The sequence below is a fragment of the Monodelphis domestica genome, chromosome 6, assembly GCF_027887165.1.
Source record: "Monodelphis domestica isolate mMonDom1 chromosome 6, mMonDom1.pri, whole genome shotgun sequence".
Taxonomy (NCBI): Eukaryota; Metazoa; Chordata; class Mammalia; order Didelphimorphia; family Didelphidae; genus Monodelphis; species Monodelphis domestica.
Window position 1 is genome coordinate 69003484 of NC_077232.1, and position 7810 is coordinate 69011293.

Consider the following 7810-nt stretch of genomic DNA (forward strand, 5'->3'; position numbering starts at 1 on the left):
AATCAGTCTCAGCAGAAGATGCTTTCTTCACATGTGAGCAGTGAATCCAAGAGTCCTTTTCTCCAACCTTTATAGATGTTGGAGTAGTTAACAATATTTGGAATGGTCCTTCCCATGAAGGCTGAGTTGCTCCAGTTCGCTCAAAATTCTTAATATAAACTTTATCTCCTGGATTCAGGTCATGCAGAGAAAAATCTAGTGGTCTGGCTTGTACTGCAGCTCCGGATTCATGAAGTTCACGTAGTTTATGCTGTAACTCCTGTATATAGGAAGCAATAGTAGTATCTCCCCCTAATAGTGAGGTATATGCAGGGGAAAAAGGTTTAGCCTGTATAGGTGGATGTCCAAAAAGCATCTCAAATGGTAAGATGTGTAGATCTCCTCTAGGCCTGCTTCTAAGATAAAATAGGGCCAGAGGGAGAATTTCAGGCCATTCTAAATATGTCTCATTGCATAATTTTCCAATCATAGTTTTAAGTTCTTTGTTCATCCTCTCAACTATTTGAAGTGGAGAAAAAACTGAAAAAGGTTAATTAATATTGACTCACACATGAAGAGGGAAAATTCACCACAGATGAGCTGCTATAAACATCCTCGATTTTTGCCTATTCTTTCTTTCTTTTTTCTTACACTGTGACATAATTCTAACATAAAATTCCTTTATCAAATCAGTCAGAAAACAGGAACACAAAGTGTTATTAAGTACTAACTGCCTTTGGTTTTCCTTTGTTTTAAGCATGGACCAGGCACTTAATTTCTCCAGCCCACAATTTTGTTATCTGTTAACTGAAAGGAAATAATCTCTGATACTTTTTACATGAAGTTAAAATTCTCACATCAAAGAATATGTATAAAAGTTTTCATAAACCTATAAAATATTGATTATTTTTGCAATTCACAAACTAAACAGATCAGACCTCAAGAGGCTAGAAATAATATGCATTAGAGCATACAATATATGGAAAACATTCAAAGTGAGTGATTAGGTTGTCCAGAGTCCTAAATTGACTAAATGGGGCTCTTTCCTTTGTTCTAAGACAATAAAAGTAGAAGAAAGAATGCCAGTATGAACAGTTGCCAGAGTTGCGTAAAAAATGATAGATCCTCTTGTTCCTTGATGTTTATTTCAATAATCATCCAGGAAGAATTCTCAAGGGGAAATTCCCCAACTAGCCTGAGCATGATTGGCTCATAGACTCATTCTTTTTTTTCCCCCTGGTGAAAAGTTTGTATAAATATCTGCGTCTCCTCCATTGCCCAGCAGCATTCACAGTTGGACCTCTCTCCTGACCTGAAAAAGGAGCAGAATTAGGTATTCCTTCAGTTTCTTTGAGCCCTTCCTTTCCCTCTTTTTTTGTTATAGTGTCTTTGTTACAGTTGACAAACTTCCTGAGAGCAGGAGTTTTTCTTCTCTTTCCTTTATGTAATTTCAGGACTAATATAGATTAAATTCTAAATAAGAACTGAACTACTAGAATGTGATGTCCTAGAGAGCAGTGAATACTTTAAAAAATACCTTCAGGGCATATAACAATGCAACATATATAATGGACACATAATCAAAGTTTTGGAATGATTTCTTAATTAATTTATATGCCTGAGTGAACAATGTTGGCAAGTAATAAAACTGAAGAAAACCTAGAAAAATTTAGTAGCATTAAAGACATTTATGTTAAGGGAATTCTGTTAGCTTTTTCTGAATTGCTATTGTAGCATTGTTAGAATTCAGTTTTTATGACTCTTAACAAAATAATTTTGGAGCTTTAAAATGTTGGTTAAATTTGTAATGAAATCACATGTAGATATCAAACCAGAAATATTACAATTGGAATACCAAAAGGCATTTATTTATTTAGATTGATCTGGATTCTTGAACATTTTTTCTTGCATTCCAGTCTGACCTTCACAATGAAGCTTGTCACAGTCCTCTGCCTCTTCTCCTTTATCCTATGTGTCAACAGTAATAAAACTGCTCTACGAACTCCAACTGAAAATTTGGAAATGATTGAAAAAGGTGAAACTATGATAACTGGAAAATGTTTTTATACAGGCCTATCCCTTCTTCTTGGGAAGAAAATCATCTTTTGATAGTACTGCTTTCTGTGTGTGTGTGTGTGTGTGTGTGTGTGTGTGTGTGTGTGTGTGTGTGTGTGTAATCCTGGCCCAAGGACTTTAGTTCTTGCCCAACAGAGAAAATAATCTTCATTTAGAATATTATCATGTTCAAAATGTAAGCTAGAAATGTTTGGGTGGGTTTTTTTTTATCTTAGGCCCTTTGTAAGAGAAACAAAGTAGTATTAACAGGAGGCAAAATGTCAGCATAAATTATGTTTAAAGAATCTAGTTTTTGGTAATTGGATAGGGAAGAAATCTATTTTACAAGGCTCATATTGACATGCCATTTTCATTGGGGATCAGTAATTGGGAGATGTATCTATGGCATCCATAAGGAAAAATCTTGAAACCTAAGAGGAAGTTTCATTTTCCAAAAGAGCTAGGCTTGTGTTGTTGGAACTCTGCTTTTAACTGAATTCCACTGTAATTGCTCTTCTCTTTCTAGGTGTTGGTGGACTGTGCTTGACTTACTGTGAAATGGTGGAAGCTGGAGAAGCAAAAAATGACAGTTTCTCATTTTGGAAGGTATGAATTGCATTCTAGCAAACTTCAGAGGTGGAGAGAACCGGATATAATATTATAGTCAGTGCAGTTACACTTTGTCCTTTTTCTTTCCCAAAATATGCATTTTAACATCCTGGGGAGGGGTCCTTCATTTCCCTTTCTTTTTCCTTTCATTTTGTCTCCTTTCCTCTGCACTGCTATTCTTTTCTTTTTAACATCACTATCACTGATCTCCTTCTCCTCCATCTTCTTCATCTAAAATTAAAAATAGATCTATTCCTTGAATCAAACTTGTCTAGTCAAGCAGAGTATATATGCACACATTGGCCTGTTGATATTGTATGTTTCATTCTACACCACTGCTCCACTGGTCAATTAAGAGGTGAAAATCATACTTCATCATCTGTCTTTAGAAATGATGGATGGTAATGATATTGATCAAAGATATTAGTTATTATAATCTATTTTTGTAGTGTTGCAGTCATTTTACAAATAGCTTTCTCTATTCTGCTCATTATACTCAGCACCAGTTCAAACAAATTTCCACACATTTCTCTGAATCTGTACTATTTATTATTCAGCATAGTATTTTTAATCAATATTATATATCATATCATAGTGATGATCTATACCTTTGTATTCAAATTCTTGCTACAAGAAAAAAAGCTGGCATATATATTTTTGTCTGTGCGGGTTCTTTCCCTCTTTCTGCTTGTTGCTTTGGAGGATTTACTTACTAGTTGTATTACTTCATCAAATGGTATAATCATGGGTTAGTGACTTTTGGGGTATAATTCCATGTTGCTCTTCAGAATGATGACACTAAATCACAGTTTCATCAACAATGTAGTAGTATGCCTTTCACCTCATATCATCTCCATCAACCTTCATTTTCCTTTTTTGTCATCCTGGTTCTTATGTTGGAGGTCACCTGTCATATCAGAATTGTTTTAATGTACATTTTTCTCATTGGTGATTTGGAATTATTTTGTACATGATATTGTTAAATTGCCTTTCTTCACATCATGTGACCATTTCTCTATTAGGAAAGTCTTTTCTTCTTGTGTACTTCAATCAAGTCTAGATATAGTTTGCATAGTCGATCTTAATCTGAGAAACTAACTGCAAAGATTTCTTCCAGTTAACTATTTCCTTTCTAACTTTAACTGTGTTGATTTTGTTTGTTTCAGAGGGCTTTTTAAAAATTGAAAATTGAAAATTTCAATTCATGTTGCAGAAAAAAATATTACTTTGTTCCCTTATCTCTGGGTGTGAAAAGTTACTTCTTCCATGCTCTTTTAATTTATTTATAATGTTGCAATATTTTATTCTGTTTACATATTCCATTTAGAACATATAATAGCATAATGTATGAGAGATATTCATCTAAATCTTATTTTATTCCAGATTTCTTTTTAGGCTTCCCAACAGATTTTTTCAAAGACTGATTTTTTTACCTTAGTTTTTGGGGTCTTGGTTTATCAAACAGTATGGCATTGTTTTTCAGTCATGTCTAACTCTTTGTAATCGTATTTGGAGTTGTTTTTTTAATTTTATAGTATTTTATTTGATCATTTCCATGCATTATTCATTAAAGACAAAGATCATTTTCTTTTCCTCCCCCCCACCCCCCGTAGCCGATGCATGATTCCACTGAATATCACATGTGTTCTTGATTCGAACCCATTGCCATGTTGTTAATATTTGCATTAGAGTGTTCATTTAGAGTCTCTCCTCTGTCATGTCCCCTCAACCTCTGTAGTCAGGCAGTTGCTTTTCCTCGGTGTTTCTACTCCCACAGTTTGTCCTTTGCTTATGGATAGTGTTTTTTCTCCTAGATCCCTGCAGATTGTTCAGGGACATTACACCGCCACTAATGGAGAAGTTCATTACGTTCGATTATACCACAGTGTGTTTGTCTCTGTGTACAATGTTCTCCTGGTTCTGCTCCTTTTGCTCTGCATCACTTCCTGGAGGTCGTTCCAGTCTTGGAGTTTTCTTGATAAAAATATTAGTGTGCTCTGACATTTCCTCCCCCAGTTCATTTTTGAAATGAGGAAATGGGGCACATAGGGTTAAATGACTTATCCAGAGTCACACCACTAGTAAGTGTTTGAGATCAGATTTGAATTTAGGAATATGAATCTTTTTTTAAACCCTTGCCTTTCATCTTGGAATCAATACTATGTATTAGTTCCATGCCAGAGGAGTGGTAATGTGAACTTTAGATTGCTCCACCCTACTTAGTCTAACAAAATTAGGAATGTCTACACCCATACTTAAGGATTAAGTATTAAGGAGGATGGTCTATGACAGACATGTGCTAGCAAATGACAAATCAGAAACAAACGATAGACCCCTGGGCTGTCCTAATTCAAGCCTAAGACATCATTGGTACATGTGAAATGCAGGAAAGTGATGTAAAACTGTCTTTATATTTCACATCACTTCCTCTCTCTGGCCTCTTGGACGGCACAGAGGTGGCTGGTGGCAGCTTGCTGAATGTGTCAGCATTTTGGTGTGGAGGCTGCTATTGTCTGGGTTTAGTGGTGAGTTTTCCTTGACACCATACTGGAGGAAGCCTAGTAACCTAGTTCAGGTGAGGCATCATCTCTGAGATCTCTCAGAGTTTAAGCTGATTTTTCTCTCTTTTACCTTCCAAACACTTTCCTCTTAGAGAAAGCCTCTAATCTTCAACGACCTCTTGACGAAGGACTTTGAACTCACCTGGCACAAACTGGGTGGGAGAAATCCTCTACATTTCCCTCTCTCTTCTTGATTTTTTTCCTTTATATTGATTAAACCACCATAGATTTCCAAACTGACTTGGGTATTTTATTTGGCATATCCCCTGGCAACAAAAATCAAACTTAGATTAGGTCACAACCCTATATTATCCTTACAGGTCACAACCCTATATTATCCTTACAGTCAGGCCTAGGCAATAGGAGATAAGTGACTTGCCCGGGGTCACCTAACCAGGAGGTATCTTAGGTCAGATTTGAACCCAGGACCTCCTGTCTCTAGGTCTAACTCTCAATTCAATGAGTTACCCAGCTGCTCCCAAAATAAGACTTTTTGACTTCAGGTTTGGCCTTCTAACCATTGTACAATCTAATTTTATTATTATGTCAATTTGCTTCTTGTGTATCTCATCTCTGCAAGTAATTAATATTACTATTTTTTAAATAAGTATGAAATTTTTCTGTAGATTGTTACTTTTCAGGGGCAGTTGGATGACTCAGTAGATTGAGAGTCAAGTCTAGAGAGAGGAGGTCCTGGGTTCAAATCAGGCCTAAGATACCTCTTGGCAGTGTGACCCTGGGCAAGGTCTTATCTCACTTATCTCCCATTGCCTAGTTCTTACCAGTCTTCTACCTTGGAACCAAATACATAGTATTGATTTGAAAATGGAAGGTAAGGATTTTTTTTAAATAAAGAAAGAAATATTGTTACTTTTCAGCAGAATTTGAGATATTGTACTATTATGTATCTCCTCTCCTGTTCTTTTTTTTTATGCATTCTAGAGATTCCTGATCTTTTTTTCCTCTAGAAACATTTTTTTCATTATGTTTTACAATTCTTTTAAGAAAACCTTTGATGGTTTGATTCATAAAGCATTCAGGAAATATACTGACTTGGATAGTTCAATCATTCTTAGTTCATTGGCACAAAGTACAGGATGACTAATGCAGCAACTTGTTCTTAATCTTTTGTTCCTGACAAGAAAAAGCTGCTTGGCAGTGGTTGATCTGGACATGGCAACAGAGGGTGTTATTGAGCTCTGAGTCTACATTGCTTGGCAAAATGTAGCTAAAATACTTTCTCTAAACTCTTTTTTAATTTAATTTTATAAATCTTTACCTTCTGTCATGGAATCAATACTGTGAACTGGTTCCAAGTCAGAAGAGTGGTGAAGGGCTAGGCAATGGGGGTCAAGTGACTTGCCCAGTATCACACAGCTAGGAAGTGACTAAGGTCAGATTTGAACCTAGCACCTCCCATCTATAGGCCTAGCTCTCAATCCACTGAGCCACCCAGCTGCCCCCTTTCTCTAAACTCTTATCAAAATGTCCCTTCCTCATTCATGTGTGAGACAATTAGATAGGGGAAATTAGACTGGAGGTGAAGTGTTGATTTCTCTAATACAAATCTTTCTTTTTTGCCCCAGGATATGAGACGCTAACCAGGACACCTTGAACATCACTAATCTCTTTAGGAGTCAATGACCCCAATAGACAAAGAGCTCAACAGATTGGATCAATTTTTAATCTGCCTTTTCCTTCTTGTTCCCTCTTCCATGTACTCTATGAGCCCCATCAAAGTAATACTGTCATTTCTTTATCCTGATGATTCAGGGTGGTAGATGCTAATATGTATGATCTTAATAAATATGAACTTGAAATTTCCTGACTCTCTTTGCAATCATATTAAAATCAAGTAACTTGTGCCTCTTTGACCATGACTTTGCCTCCTAAAGGACCCCAGATTGGGCACTCAATGTGATCATGGACTTGGACTCTTAATGACCCAGAGATAATTTTCTCAGTCTCACATAAACTGGACTCAGTGGTCCTGTGCCTAGATCCTCTGTGACACTATGTATCATTCACCAGGCACCCAAGAGGACTTGTTCCAGAGTATGCATCACAAATCATGTAGAAACATGAAATGATGGAATCTGGAAAATAATGTGGTCTCTAAACTTGGACTGCCAATTCAGATTTCATTCCCATTCCACTGACTTGTTTATCTCCCATTAAAAAACTTAGTGTTCTTTTCCTCTTCTTATATATTCACCTATTACTAATCAATATTTTCACTGTATGCTCACCAATAAGTACCCTTCATTACATCCAATCCAAGTCCAGGGTCTTTGTTGTTTACTACTTTCACTATTCAGTGTCTAGTATCCAACTCCTTAGATTCCACAGTTTACTTTTGCTCCATCCCTTATATCTATTCTATCCCACAGTACCCAGCATATGTCATTCCTCATCAGTGCTGTTAATATAGGGCTCTATTTCTCAATGTTAACTATTTCTAATCAGGATTTTAAGTGTTGCTTACAAAGTCTAATCCCAATTTTCCAGGCACCTTGCTATCTACTCCCAGTCTGCAGCAACTCATTCTCATGGAGTCCATTCCTCATAACCAGTTCTTTTCTGTTGATTCCACATTTTTCAGGATG

At 36.3% G+C, this 7810-nt stretch overlaps 1 long non-coding RNA gene across 1 annotated transcript; it reads left to right on the forward strand.

Moving 5' to 3' along the window:
• Positions 1-1240: 1240 nt before the first annotated feature.
• On the forward strand, positions 1241-7099 carry LOC103100275 (uncharacterized). Its single transcript, XR_469328.2, has 4 exons — positions 1241-1312; positions 1896-2014; positions 2561-2640; positions 6791-7099. It is a non-coding gene; the product is annotated as an uncharacterized LOC103100275 (long non-coding RNA).
• Positions 7100-7810: the final 711 nt, after the last annotated feature.